Below are 15,915 nucleotides of genomic sequence, written 5' to 3'. Positions count from 1 at the left end.
GACAGTGCCCAGGCCTTGAGTTCATCCCAAGAACGGTAAGAGATCACTAGCTACGTAGGTAGGTAGGAAGGTAGGTATGTAGGTTGGGGGGTAGATAGATTTTGGACGTCAGGAGGAAAGAATGGAATACTTCCCAGTGTGAGGCCTTCTGCAGGGAGCTAGGCCACCACGTTGCCTTCACACATCTACAGAGCAGGAAGACTGTCTCTGTCCCACTTCTCAGGCAGCCGAAAGCCCTAGAGCCAAGAGGGCAGAGCCAGGTTCTAACTCAGGTGCTTGGAGACAGAAGAACAAAGGCTCTCCCTCTCCTTGGACTGGGAATTTGCATTAGTGATTTGCAGAATGAAGGAAGGAGAATGGACTGGCAGAGGTAGAAGAATGGTCTTTAAATCTGACAGATGGAGAGTCAAAACCCACTCCTTAAGACAGAGAGCAAGGTTTTCTTCTCTGTTCCTCCCTTCTCCCCCTCTAAACTGGCTCTCTATTGTTAACCTAAAGATAGCCTGAGGCTCCCTTCACCTGAGGGAGGAAGGTTAATTAGTCATTGTTTGAAGAGCGTGAGAAAAGCCTGACCCTCGTGTAACTCTAACAAATGTTTCAGGGTTCCCCCCAGTGCTGGCTGTGCCTGGAACGAATGAAGTGCTTTTGCAGCTGACTTCCCTGTTGATTATGTGCTTTCTGCCTCCTAATCCTGCAAGCCTAGGTCTCTTCACCTAGCATGTCTTTTGAAACTGTTTTCTGCCCTTTAAATACAGTGTTACACTGAAGTTCTTCCTGCTAATAGGGCTAGGGGTTGGATCCTGAAAACTTCATCTGAACAAAGGATGGGTCAAAAATGTTTCTTTTCTGCTTCTATAGCTCAAGAATCCTAAGAACATTTAGAGTGCAAGTAACTTCTCATCACCAAGAGAAACACAGGAAGCTCTTGAACATCTGACCTTTCAAAAGCGGAAGTCAGAGTGTCATCGACTTTCCTGCCCTGGCGGGCTTCACCCTGTGATCCTCAGATGTGAGCCTCCTGAGGTAGGTGACGGGTGTGAGCCACTGCTGTTCTGCTGGGTTCAGAAGTGTAATGACATCGACAATACAAGTAAACTGCTCATCACAAAGGGCTAGGGGAGCATATTAAGTCTTTCAACATTGGACCTTTCAGAACCACGTAGGACAGGTTATAATGCTAGAGTCTGAGAGGCTGGGCATATGGATCTGCTACACTTGAACCTTGAGCACTGACTTCAATCCTGGTATACATCAGCGTTCATTTTCCAGAGAATGTTCTCCTAATTAGCAAATAGGAAAAGTACTTTGATTAACCCTTACTTTTTTCCAGTTGTGTGAATTGAATCAAGTCTAGGCACTTTTCCTGAGCAAGGCGAACACTGTACCACTTGATCCACAGCGCTACCTGGGATTTTTGGTTGTTCTTTGGAGATAACAGTCTAACAGGCTTTCCTTGTCTAGGCTGACTTTGAATGGTAGTCTTCAGATCTCAACCTCCAGAGAAGCTAGGTTTCCAAGTGTGAGCCACTGGCATCTGGCCTATTGTTTTTGACAGTCTTGGGGCTTCTTTTTCTCAAGGCTAGCACTCCACCACTTGAGCCACTCCACAGCTTCTGGCTTTTTCTGAGTATGTGGCACTGAGGATTCAAACCCTGGAATTCATGCAAGCTGAGTGAACTCTTTACCACTAAGCCACATTTCTTGCCCCACGCTTACAATTTTAGACCTCAACTTGCCTATCCTCAAGAAAAAGTTTCTGAATATAAATCATCTAAAGAGATCACTATAGTAAGGTGTCCAAAGGTAAAACCCAGCTCATACTTGAGTGAGACTCTAAACATGTGAAGACTGTGAGAAATGCCTCCATTTAATTATGTATCATGTTTAAACACTTAATAAAATATTAATGAAAAATTAATGTCCTAAATTATTGTGTATAATTTTATAATGTATGTTCAAAATGTACTAAATATTATGTGTATAATAATAAAACAATAAATTAATGAATCAAATAAAAATAAAATACAAAATCAATAGTAATCATAATATGTAATAAACATGCATATGTAAGTATATATCATATATTACACATGTATACAAATAGTTTTTCCATTGCAGGGTTTTCATTCGGGCCCTGGGAACTCTAGCCTGAATTTCTTTTCCTCAAGGGCAGTGAGATTCGCCTTGACCCATGGTGCAAAATAGTTAACTGTACAGTGAGATCAAATTCCAGCAATGACAGAAATACTGGCCCCAGTTCCAAGACTGAGACTTAATTTTTTTTAATCGAAGCAGTTATGTTTATTCAGTTTCATACTGAACATTAAACAAAAATGTAGTAGAGAATTTTGTACAGCTATTCAGCATCCTTCCTTTACCCCTGAGAACTAAATTGTTTCTTTTTATTGTACATTTTTATTGTTAAAATGTTGTACAGAGGGGTTACAGTTACATGAGCAAGGTAATGAGTACATTTCCTATTGAACATTGTTGCCTCTTCCTTTGTTTCCCCCCTACCATACCTTCTCTCTCATCTCCACAACTACTACCCTGCCCAGGTCAGTGACTTATTTTTTTAATTTTTGGCTTGGCACAGGGTATGAATTCAAGCGGCACCTTCCCACACATTGCTACAGATTTACCAAGACCCTGAGTCCAAGTCCCAGGCTAGGAAAGAAAACTGGCAGAAATTCCAGACATGTGAGTTTTATTTTTTTAAATTTAATTAAGTAATTAACTGTTTTTATTTGTTCTTTTTCTTTGGCCAACCATGGTGCTTGAACTCAGGTCGTGACAACTCTTCCTTAGCTTCGATCACCCTAGGCTGGGGTGCAGCTTCTGGACCCATATTTGATCGGGGGATCCTAGGCCCAGAGGGCTTGCAGGAAGAAAAAAAAGCTGGAAAGCAAAAAAAGTGGTGAGCTGCAGAGGGCTAGAAGGTTTTACAATTTTTTTTCTTTGCAAGTTGACTATCCTGGGTCTTAATTACATGGTTGCAAAGTGGAGCTGACCTGCCATTGCTGAAAGCTGGCAGGCTATCAGGGAAACCATAGACCAACCTGTCAACATAGGCTCCTGGTTCAAACCTGGTCCTGACACCTACCAATGGCCGGAGATCGCAAGGGACTTGTTCCTATGCATACGAATACCAATTGAAAGAGTAGTTCATGCAACAGTTGAGTCTAAAATTGGATGTAATAATCCTAGGATGCTGATTGATCTTAATAGTTTATTGAGCATGAAAAGAATAATATTCCTTTAATAATAATTCCTTTAATACCTAATAGTTGGTAGGAACGTAGTAGGTGTCATTCAGTCATAGAAGGCTCTGGCACTCTTTACCAATGTTTATTTTTTTGTATACCACCGTCTGCCTATCTATTTATCACTGTTTTGGCCAAACCTGGGGCTCAAACTCAGCGCCTAGTTACCACCTGACAACTTCATTGGCCAGAGGATGGCATGCTCACACTCACCCATTCATGAATTCGGCCTGCTAGGCCCTGTGTTCAGATCCTAGCAATACCAGGCATGATGGAGAACACATCTACAAATCTACATGCTATGTGATAGGATTTAAACAATATAATAAATGGTATAGGTGTCATCAGAGTCAATAAAATAAATGGTAAATAAATGAATAAAACAAGAAATAAAACACATTATGGACTGAACATCTGTATGGAAGTAGAAATCCTTTCTTTAAAATGTATATAAGGAGTACGTTTTCCAGGATTGAGGCTTGAATTCAGCCCCCCTACGAGGAGGGAATTGCAGGAGATCCTGAGATTCTCATTTCTAGACCTAAGAAGTGTCATGGAATGCAATTGATATCGTCCATGAATGAGTAGTTTGTGCATGATGGGAGTAGGAAATGATAGGCAAGACTCATGGGGTATCAGTTATATGTAATGAAGAGTTGATGAAGCATGACAATAATCACCACAGTCATGAAATGGAGGCATCAGGAAAGATCCAAGAATATTTAGTCACACGGTAGATTGGATTCCATCACAGGTTGCCTTCTCTCCTACTCTATACAAATATGTATTTATTTGCATACTACCTTCAGTTTATGAATGGATGACTATTGTGCTCCTCCTTCCCCCTCCCCAGGGACTCATTCTCAGGTCCTAGGAATGGCCTAGCTTCTTGGAGGTTCACAGGCTGCTGTGCTCATATGGACTCATTCGCCAACTGGGCTTGCTAGGCCCCGAGTTCAGATCCAAGCCTGCCAAAAGATTCATACTGATGTCAGAAGCCAATCGTTGCACCTGTTTTCCTTTCCTGTTTAAGTTCTCAGTCTCAGCTAGGATGGAGAATGCATGGGCCACTCTGTGGCCATGGGAATAGGGTGTCATCCATGTCAGCCGAGTTATACCTGTCATCATATACTCAAGAAAATACACAATATATCCATGAATAGCATACAAGATAGTGAATAACTACTCTAAACGCACGATGCAGTCTAAACAAAGATGTGAATATACATCCCATTATTCAATGATGAATTGAGGACTCTTGTGGCCTCCCTAGGGCTCGATCTTAGTTCCTGGGAACAGCCCAGCTCCTTAGTGGTTCACAGGCTGGTGTGCTCATGTGGACTCATTGGGCAGTTGGGCCTCCTAGGCCCCGAGTGTGAATCCCAGCACTGCCAAAACTTCACCCTGATGTGAGAAGTGAATCATTGCACCTGTTTTCCTGTGCTGTGCAAGTTCTGGGTCTCAACTAGAATGGGGAATGTAAAGCAACTCAATACTCATGGGACTAGGTTGCCATCCAGGTCACCACAGTTATATCTGTCATCTTATGCTCAAGAAAATACACAATACATCAATGAATAAGAGACAAAATAAAGAGAATGACTACACCAAGTGCAAGATGCTGTCCACCCATGTATTGAAATATAGATCCTTGGTTTAATTATGAATTTATGACTATATTGTCCCCCACCAGGGCTCGATCTCAGGTCCAGGGAATGGCCTAGCTCCATAGTGGCTCACAGGCTGGTGTGCTCACCATGAGCCTTTCACCAATTGGGTCTGCTAGGCCTTGAGTTCAAATCCTTGCACAGCCAAAAGTTTCATCCTGATGTGAGAATCCAATCGATCTACCTGTTTTCCTCTTGTGTGAAAGTCCTGGGTCTCAGAGAAGATGGAGAATGCTATATAGGCAACTCTATAGCCATAGAAATAGGTTGTCCAGGCCAGCATGGTTATATCTGTCACCATACTCAATAATATACACAATATATCCGTGAATTAATAAAAAATAAATAAATAAAAAAACTACACTGAGTGCAAGGTGCATATGACACCTGTAGGTAAAGAGAAAGCGTATGTTTAAAAAAGATGTGCTTATTATTTTGTCCAGTGCTGGGGCTTCAAATTAGGCCCTGGACTGGGACTGATATTCTAGTCTTTAAGGATGGTGAGCTTCCCCTTCCCCCACTGTGCCACAGATCTACCCAGACTTGTGTTAAAATCCCAGCACTGACAAAAGATTCATCCTTATGTCAGAAGGCAATCGTTACACATGTTTTCCTCTCCTGTGAAAGTCCGGGGTCTCAACAAGGATGGAGAATGCATAGGCAAACCTATAACCATAGGAACAGGTTGTTATCCATGTCAGCACAGATATACCTGTCACCATACTCAATAAAATTCACAATACTTCCATGAATTAGTCACAAAATAAGAAGTGCACCGAATGCAAGATGCTGTCCACACATGTATGTAAATATAGATCCTATGTTTATATAATGAATTTATGACTATCGTGGAACATCCTGAGGATCAATGTCAGATCCTGGTAATGGCCTAGCTCCTTAGTTGCTCACAGGCTGGTTTGTTCACCTTGACAAGTGGATCATGAAGTAAGAAAGTGAGTGTGGAAATTATTTTCCTTTTCTCTGAGAGTCCTGGGTGTTAGGCATGTTGGAGAACTTGCCTACAAATCTAGATGTTATGTGATAGTATATCATCAATGTAATAAACGGAGTGAGTGTCATTGTAGTAAATAAAATCAATGGTAAATAAAAGAATAAAAATTACAAAGAACAACCACACCAAACATGTATGGACTGAACATCTATAGGTAAGTATAAATCCTATCTTTACAATGTATATAAATAGTATGTTTTCCAGGGCTGGGGCTTGAATTCGGGCCTAATGAACAGGCCTGACTTTCTTATCTTCAAGTATGTTAAGATTCCCCTTCAGCCACAGTGCTGCAGTTGTACCCAGACCCTGAGTTCAAATCCAAAACCGGGAAGAATAAACAGCGCGAGTTGCAAGCCAGGGAGGTAATTTATTTTTTATTTTTCATTTTATTTTATTTTATGCTCAGCACAGCACTTGAACTCAGGTCGTGGCAACTCTGCCTCAGCTTTGATCACTCAAGGCTGGGATGGAGCCACTGGATCCACAGCTGCTCCTGGAATCTTAAACCCCCAGGCCTTGCAGGGAAAAATGCACAGAAAAATGCTGTGAGATAGCTTTTTATGTTTTCTTCCTTTGCACGGTGACCCTCCTGGGTCTGAATGACACTGTTGCAAAGGGTACTTCACTTTGCATTGCTGAAGGCTGTCAGAATACCGAGGAAGCCATAGGCCCACGTGGCAATGTAGGCCCTGATTTCTAATCCCTGTCCTGACACAACCAATGACAGGAGATACTAAGAGATTAGTTCTCATCCATAGGAATAACAATGGAATGTTATCAATGTCACGGTTGAATGAGTTGATTGTAAATAATGCTTCTATAAAATTATACAGCATGATTTGTGGAGGCTGATTGATTGTATTTAATATTATGAAGCATTAAAAGAATACTATTACACGAACACAATAATTTCAAGACACTGATTTCACTAATAGTTTAAGGATGAAAACAATAACAATAATTACATGGAGGCATAATAAATACCCAAGAATTGGTACAAATGTAGTCTATATAAGTGAATAATGGACAGATATCTCTGGCATGCTATAAAGTTATGTATTTATTAGTATACTGCCATCTGTGTGTCAATATGTTCTTATTTTGTCAACACCTGGGGCTCGATCTCAGGTCCTAGGAACTGCCCCAGGATGGCGTGTTGACACTCACCCATTCATGAATTTGGCCTTGTAGGACATGAGTTCAGATGCCAACACTCCCAAACAATGAATTGTGGAGTAAGAAGCTGATGGTGACATGTTTTCCTTTACTATGAATCTTCTGGGTGTCAGGTATGAAGTGGAATACATATGCAGACATATGTCCTATGTAATCAATGTAAAAAGTGTTCTATGTGTCAAAATAGTCAATAAAATAAATGGTCAATACATGACTAAAACAAAAAATAAAATGAATAACTCCACTGAATGCAATATGGAGTCAACGTATGTATATAAATATAAATCATATATGTAAATTTTATATGAGTAGGATGTTTTCTAGTAGTGGGGATCAACTTCAGGCCTAAGGAATAGACTTAAATTTCTTTACTTCAAGGAGGAAATCTTTCACTTCTCTCACAGTGCAACAGAGTTACCCAGACCATGAGTTCCAATCCCAGTCTTGGCAGAAAAAAATGGCACCTTTATAGTATGTGAGGTCCAATTCTTAGGTATTTCATTATGCCTCCATTTAATGAATGTGATAGTTTAAATGCTTACTAAAGTATTAATTAAAATCAATCACTGTCCTATAATATAATTGTATATAATTTTATAATATAATTTTATCATTCAACAACTGCTCATTCATTCATGACATTAATCACATTCCTTTGGTAATCATATGGATAGGAATGAATTTCTTAGGATCTCTTGCCATTTGGAGGTAGCAGGATCAGTACTAGAACTGTGGGCTCCAGCTCCAACCACTTAAACCCGAGGATAGGGAACTCACCAGTATGTCCAAGAACATCAGCAAGACCAATGATGAGGCAGGCACCAGTGGCTCACAGCAATCCTCCTTGTTACTTACAAGGCTGTAATGGGAGGATCAAAGTCATCCTAAGTCCTTGAGACCCCTGTCCCACTTCAGTGCCAACTAAGCCAGAAGTAGAGCCGTGTTGCTCTTGTGGTAGAGGGCTAGCCTTGAGCAAAAGCAGCTCATGGACTATGCTCAGATCCTGAGTTCAAGGTTTGGGACTGGCAACAAATAGTCATACACAAGAATCTGTGCAGCCATCTGGCTAAAGCAGGTCACCCTCTTGTCCCCAATAAATTGGACATAGTTCCCTGGGAAAGTGGCTGGGGGAGTTGCTGTCCTCTTGAATCTGCCCATGCTGCCTGCATCACAGGATTCTGGCCACACCCCCATTCTTTCATGTTTCTTTCTGACCAATGGAATAAAAGAATGGTGGCCACGCTCACATTCCATGCTGCCCTGTACCCCAGGCATTCCCATGGTTTGTTGTCACCACTACCAGCATTTGAAGAAGGTAGACATGGCTGAGTAGTGAGCAAGAGACTTGACGCTACTTTGGAGTAGGAAATTGATGTGCCCTCCGCTTCCCAGCCCCCTCCCCTGCTTCCTCCAAGGCTCCGCATTTCAAACCTCAGGTGGTAGTCAGCTGTTGGCAGGCTTGCAGCCCTGACCTTGGCCCCTGGTCCTCTGCTCTGGACCTGAGTGTCTGCAATGCCCCCTCCATTGCTGCTCACCCCACCAGGAGCATCCACCAACAACTTCTCCCAGGAGCACAGGTGAGTGACTGCCCAGTGGACCTGCACCCTGTGACACCTGTACCTGGCAACCCCCCCCCCCCAGTTCCCGGACTTGCACCTCCCTCACACCCCACAGTCCAGCCAGGGCTCTGTCACTAATGCGCCCCAAGGATAGGGGATGGGTGTCAACCCGGGGAACCCACCCCCATCCCAGCGGCCATTGACCCAGGAAAAGGGCAGATGCAGTGATGGATGAAGAGGGGGCACCACATCGTCCCTGGCCTGGAGCAGTGGGAGCCAGAGAGCCATGCATCTGCACCCTTTATCTCCCTAGTGGGAACTTTGTGGCTTTAGTCAAAGGTGGGGAGCAGCACCTCCACACCTGCTTTCTCTGGTCTTTTCCTTTTTTCTGGTCATGGGGGTTTTTGGATGCAGAAGATAGACCCCCCCCCAGCTGTGTGAGCCCTTGTCCTCTGTGCTTGGTCATCCTTTCACCTGAAAATGGTCCCAGAAACGCCCAGAGGGAGGTGAAGGGCGCTGGGGGTCAAAGCAGAAGGTAAAAATCTGGAAGGAATACCCCCAACCCCCCCAGGTCCCCCACACACATACACCCGGCCTGTTTCCCTACCCCTCAGCTGTCAAAAGTTCTCCCAGGGTCATCACTTTTCAAGCTCTGCCAGCATGTGCTGGTGCTCTTGGTCCATTTGGCCTCCTCGTCCTCCCCAAGAATCCAATTAGCCCTGAAGCATGTAGGCTAGAAGTAAGGAGTATGTCGATGTATGTAGCCTTAGGACTCCATCCATTTCCCCAACACTGCACTCACCCCTGGTCAGACACCCCTCTGAGGTCACCATGACCCTCTGCTAGTTTCCTTTCCCAGGCTCTGAGGAGACACCTGTCTCAGGACTCCTTCACCCAGCATCCTGGCCTAGGTTTTGGTGAATATGGAGTCAAGGCTGGTTGTTCGCAAGGGGAAGGACCTGGCCCTGGAGAAAAGGAGAGGCAGGGTGGTGCTGCATCATTTGAGTGCTGCTCCACTTGGGTGGGAGCCCCTGGTTCTCGAAGGGAACCTCCATGCTCCACCTTGTATATTGTCTCAGATGAGGAACCAACAGAGGCACTGATCTGAGGCATGTGTGTGTGTGTGTGTGTGTGTGTGTGTGTGTTGTGTGTGTGTGTATGTGTGTCCATTAGAGAGAGAGAGACAGAGAGAGAGGGAAAGAGAGAGGGAAAGAGAGAGAGATTATCTTTCTACTTGTACATCCTGACAGTGTTCAAGTGAGTGATCAATTGGCAAATTTCAGGTGCTGCATGGATGAGTCTTCTGTCACCAGTCTGGATTTGTGTGTGTGCAGAAGTGGGTTGCAACAAAGATGGTGGGACCCTTTGGTAACTTTTCCAGCTATCTTTGTGGGGGGTGCATGGGCTTCACGGCTGAGGTCTAGGGGCCTGGAAGGGTAAGGTGCTTGAAGGGGACTCGTCACAATTAAATGACAAGACCAAGTGATTTGTGTGCCATGGAGCTGTCTACTCCCTTAGGCCTGGTTGGTGGCAGTGGGAGCTTGGGAGGACCTAGGGGTGCGTCCCACAGGGGGTAGTTTCCCAGGGGGAAAGAGTGTGTGGCCAGCACTTAGTAAGGATGTGCACCCTGCGAGTATGGAGTGCACCAGCATAGGTCAGACTCCGGGTCTTCTCACCATGATGTCTGATGGATGAGGCCAACCTTATTTTAAATCTTGACCTGTTATCTTCAGATCTCAGACTCCTGAGTAGCTAGGATTATAGACATGAGCCTCTGGCACCGCGCCTCGGATTCTTTTTGGTATATTAGGGTTTGAACTCAAGGCCTTAGGCTTGCCAGTCAGGTCTTCCACCATGTGAGCCAAGCCTTTCTGTCTTGGGCATTTCCAAGATAGAGACTAAATATATGGTCAGACTAGGCTAGATCATGATCCTCCTATCTGTAACAGGCATGCTCCCAGGCCTGGTCCTCTGTAGTTGGGATAGTAGACATGTAGCACCATGTTCAGTCATCGGTTTAGATGGATTACCTCAAACTCTTAGTTCATGGCAGCCAGTTCTTGACCACAGGCTAAGCCCTGGGTTAGGCCTCAACCATTGGACCTCAGTCTCCTCTTGGGACAGTTGTGAGGATACAAGGAATTTATACAGAGGGATCTCTGTCACAGGGCACAGAGGGAGCAGCCATTAGATATGGTTCTTGGCAATTCTGTGAGCAAATGAAAAGGAGATACCTGGAAAAGGCTCAGGTGGGGCTTGATATTAATCGTGGAACAGGTGAGGGATTATGAAACAAAACATGGCTCTCTTTCATCCTGACCTTATCCCCATGAGGAAGGGGATCCTTCACTGTGTTCAGTTTTGCAGCTGGGGATACTGAGGCAAGGAGAAGCCAGGTGATATACTCATGGCCTCCAGTTCACAGGAAGCTTGGCCTGACTTCTCTGCCATGCTCCCTAGGACAATGGGTGCTATTCAGTCCACTTCTTGTGGTGAGAAGTCCAATTCTTGTCAGTCGTGGGGCTTGAACTCTGGTCCAGGGTGCTGTCCCCGAGCTCCTCAGGTCAAGGCTAGTACTCTACTACTTAAGCCACAGCGCCGCTTCTAGTTTTTTGGTGCTTCTTTGGACATAAGAGTCTCACAGACATTCCTGCCTGGGTTGGTTGTGAACCATGATCCTCATATCTCATTCTCCTGTGTAGTTAGGATTAAAGGTCTGATCCATGGGCACCCGGTTTAAGTGTAATTCTGAATTTCTTTCTCTTTCTCTGACAGGAACTGTTTTAATGCATGCTGGAGGAGGTGGCCCAGCGTCCCCATGTGGCTGGAATCCAAGGTGCCCCTCTCATTCTGGAGGTAGGCTGTGGGTTAGGAGCTGTCTTGCTCAGCCTGTTGAACCAGCTACATGAAGTAAGCCCCTCTGTGTCCTTGCTAGACCATGACGGTTATTCATTGTCCATCCAGCCTTACTAGACTTAGTATTGTTTTGTATGTTATTTTCTAGCACCTGGCCAAAATTATGATATATAGTTATGGAATGAAAATGTAATGACATCTTAAGAAAGTCATTTAGGGCTCTGAGAATGTGACTTCATGGTGTGGTGATTGCCTAGCATGCATGAACTCCTGCGTTCAATTCCTCACAGAAAAACACTGAAAGTGGTGCTGTGCCCCAAGTGGTAGAGTGGTAGCCTTGAGGGGGAAAAAAAGCTCAGGAATAATTCCCTAGCCCTGAGTTTAAGCCCCCTGTACTGTCAAAAACAAAACAGTAAATGCAAAATAAAGAACACATAATTGGAATATATAATTGCTCCTTCCATACTGATACCTGACAATAGTCCCTAATTCATGCATTTTGCCTATATTAGGATACTGTTTTGAAAAAAAATTTTGGTTCATTACATCACTGCAGTTAATGCCAGAAATGTACTTAGATGTCAAGTGAAGATGAATTCTGGAAATTCAAAGATTCCAAGCTTTTGAGTGGTCACTGATAATCACAGAGAAGGCTAGTCTAAATGAGATTTGGAAATCTTTTTGGTCAGTCATGGCACCAAAAAGTCACAGGCTAATTAACAGTTGTGATAGAAGAGAAGGAATAACTCCAGATGGAAGGAATAAATGATAGTAACTAACGTATACCAGAAACTGTTCTTGGGAAATATTTTTGGTTATTGAAGAACTAGTTATTAACTAGGCTCATTCCTCATTGCCTTTAACATTCTAAATCTCCTTGGCTAGTTCTTAATATCTGTGTGATAAATGTATCTCCTTCTATGCTGTTCTTTCATACCTGATCTCCTTTGTTTTCTAAAAATCTCAGTCTTTCTATATTACTCTATGAAAATTGCCTAATACTAAATAACAACTGCACAGATGGAAGAGGATGCTAATATAAGAGTCCTATAGCTCATGAGTCATTAATATAACAACATGGAAAAATGAAGACATATTTATTGCTACCCCAATTTTTCTTAAAAGCTGCAATGTCATCATTTGGTTCAAATTTCCATTCTTTGTCTACATAGTGTCATTAAGTACACATAAATGCAAATATGAGCCAGGTGCTGGTAGCTCAAGCCTGTAATCCTAGCTACTCAGAAGGATGAGACCAGAGGATTGTGGTTCAAAGCAAGCCTTGTCAGGAAAGTCCATGACACCCTTATCTTCAATTAATCACAGGAAACCCAGAAGTGGTGCTGTAGCTAAAGTGGTAGAGTGCTCAACTTGAGATGAAGAGGTGAGGGACAGTGCCCAGAATCAGAGTGCAAACACCAGGACCAACAAAAAAGTGCAAATATGACTTTCAGTTTCCCAAAAAGGAATGACACTGTCAATAGTAATCTTTCCAAGCATAAAAAATAATTCCAAAATGGTTCAGTGCACCTACTTTTGCTGAGTTAAGTTATGGCTTCTTAGCTGGGTATATTCTCTTCTTTTAAAAATTGTCAAATATTAGCTTTATAATAAACTTCATTTAATATTTCTTTTTTCAAAAGAGAAGCCCATATTGTTGATATCATTTGGCTTTCTTACTATCTTAGTTCAAAGTCAATCCAGGCAGGAAAGTCTGTCAAAATCTTATCTGTAAATAAACACTAAAAAAGCCTAAAATAGAGTTTTGGCTCAAGCAGTAGAGAACTAGCTTTGAGGATAAGTGGGCAAGAAAGACAACTGTTCAGGGACAGGGTCCAGCCTCTGGGTTCAAGCCCCAGAATGAGGACAAACTAAACAAACAAGCACACAAAAACAACCCCCAGATATTTCTTTGGGACTCTCCTGGTATGAGAAGCGGCTGCTTGTGCTGATCATATTCACAGGATCCTGCTTTTTTGGAATCCTTATTGCTATGGAGAACTCAGGACCAGAATAAAGGAATTGATAACTGACTCCTGCAAAAAGAGAATCATCTCAGGGGTGAAATATTCATCCATATGACACTTTTAAACCTCCATGTCTTTGTTTCTTTGCAGTAGAATAATTTTAAAACAATGTTATTAGGGGCCGGTAATGTGGTTCAGTGGTAGAGTGCTTGCCTTGCATGCATGAGGCCCTGATTTCTCAGTACCACATAAACAGAAAAACTCAGAAATGGTGCTGTGGTTCAAGTGGTAGAGCACTATCCTTGAGCTGAAGAGCTGAGGGAGAGTGCCCAGGCCCAGAGGTAAGGCCCCACAATTGTCAAAAAAATAAAAACTGAAAACTAACTAAAAAACAACAACATTAATTCCTTTTATTCTATGCTGGCCTTCACATGGCACATTATTATCTTTTGTAATACTCTCAACTAGAAGTTTACAGACAAGTTTATATGAATAAAAACACACTGGAAAAAGTAAGGGACAGAGTTTCCTTCAAGCTTGGGATTCTTTTCTTGTACAGTGAAAAGGAAAGCTCAAGTTAATTTGAACTTTATCATTCCTCTATGTTCAATTCCTCTCCTAGGATCAGTTTCCACAAAGTCCAGTAACAATCTTTGGTGCTTCTTGAGGTCTAATGAATGTTTTCTGGCTTCATTGAAATAACACAAGGACACTTTTGGACATAAGGTAACAGGTGTTTCAGAGACAACTTAGTAAAGAGAAAATATAAAATTTATATTGCTTATGAATACGTTATCCATGAGTACATTTAGTTCAAAATTCATAATTGCTCTGCAAATTAAGCCAAATTTTAAATGGGAAGAAGGTCCTCAGATCCTTATTTTTGTGAGTGTATGTGCTGTGCATTATTTCCCTACTGCACATGAGTTAATAGTAAGAGAAACATTTGCAATAATAGGAGAAAGAGAAGTTCTGTGTTTAAGTATAAGGGTTCAATACAATATAGAAAACTAGAAATAAGACAACATAGAAAACAATAAAGCCAAGTCCAGTATGTAGATTTATGGGAGTGTTCCTAAGTGGAACATGAAGTATGAGGCCTTTCCCTTTCTAAATCACGCTTGCTAATCGAACAAATTTTTAAAAAGTAGAATGGAAGAATAATTCTGGTTCCAATGCAAGTCAGATATAAGGGCATGGACTTAACTGGAATAAAAAGTCCATCTTGAGAGAGCAGGGATTATACTAGCAATGAACTAGTGGCTAAGATCACATTTCTTTTTCTTTCCTTTACTTGCATTTTGTTGTTGTTGGGCTTGGCGCTTGAACTCTGGGCCTGGGCGCTGTCCCTCTGCTATTCAGCTCAAGGCTACAGCTCTACCACTTGAGCCACAGTGCCACTTCCAGTTTTGTAGTTATTTGGAGAAAAGAGTCTCTGGGACTTTCCTACCTGGGCTGGATAATAACCTCAATCCTCAGATCTCTCCACCACCCGACTTAAGATCACATTTCTAATAGTGGGCACTCAGCATATGCAATGTATGTTCATCTAACTTTATATGAATTTTTGAGTTAAAAATCTCGGCTACAGCTTAGACTTTTCACTCACAAAAATGTTTGTAGTTTAAAAGTTGATACTTCTGCAGAAATAAAACCTAAGAATATAAAGGAGTCTGGGAAATTCAGTTAGCATGCATCCTGGGCAGAACAGTCTTTGCCACACTACCAGCCAAAACCTGGATTGGAAGAATATCTAAGGTGATGGAACACCAGTCATGAGCAAGATTGATGAATAAGAGCTTGAGGCTTTTGCATACATACATACAGACATACACATACACACAGAGGAACTTACATGTGCACACTCAAATACACAAATGAAACAACTCTTAGAATACATAAAAAAGCAATAGAAAATATGTCCTGAGTAAGAATTAAGAGATAAATTTTAATATTAGAAAGTACACAAGTGAACTTTTTTCAAAAAGTTTGAGACTATTACATAGGTAGGGACGAGAGATAGTAAGAGAGTCAAGTAACTAATATTAAAGGGATCGAATGAATCAGAGATCCCAGCAGGTGCATCTGAAAATGATCATATTCTGTGTCAAATGTTAGAAGATCTTTGAAAATAGTACATAAACACTATGAGCAGTCAGTCTAGTAGATATTATCATTGGAGAAGTTCAGAATTGCTAGTCTATGTCTAGATTAAATAAACCAACAAACCATGGCAGGGCAATGTGATACAAGCCTGGAATTATAGCACTCAGACTAAGGCAGGAGATTAGAGAGTGGAATGAAATAGTGATACCTTCCCTGGACCAGGTAGTATAATTTTGTCTAATAAAACAAACCAAACAACAAGAAAGGAATACCCAGTTGCAAGTTTGGGCTAATTTTGTCATTATGTTT

This window comes from Dipodomys spectabilis, unplaced genomic scaffold (assembly GCF_019054845.1).
Source record: "Dipodomys spectabilis isolate Male_0828 unplaced genomic scaffold, ASM1905484v1 ptg000057l, whole genome shotgun sequence".
Taxonomy (NCBI): domain Eukaryota; kingdom Metazoa; phylum Chordata; class Mammalia; order Rodentia; family Heteromyidae; genus Dipodomys; species Dipodomys spectabilis.
The sequence above is the reverse complement of the archived record's forward strand: the minus strand, read 5'-3'. Positions refer to the sequence as shown.